The following is a 292-nucleotide window of genomic DNA, read 5'->3' on the forward strand; positions in this document are numbered from 1 at the left end:
CCAATCAATGTCAACTTCGCGCCAATGTGGGAAAAAAGTAAATTTACTCTTCCGTACGTTGATCATCAACAGCATACTTACCGCCCGCTGTCCTTCTCGTGACTTATATACGGACACTTATTTCATTCCACTGTACATGCTATGCCTGAGGGAATATTGTCATATATCTATGCTATTTCCGATTTTGACGGACCATTTAAGAACAACCTCCTGCAGCTGTTCGAATCGGATATCCTGTAATGATGCTTGGTCATCCTGCGCCGAAATTGTAAGTATTAGATAATCTTCAATC

This window comes from Penaeus monodon, chromosome 28 (genome assembly GCF_015228065.2).
Source record: "Penaeus monodon isolate SGIC_2016 chromosome 28, NSTDA_Pmon_1, whole genome shotgun sequence".
NCBI lineage: Eukaryota > Metazoa > Arthropoda > Malacostraca > Decapoda > Penaeidae > Penaeus > Penaeus monodon.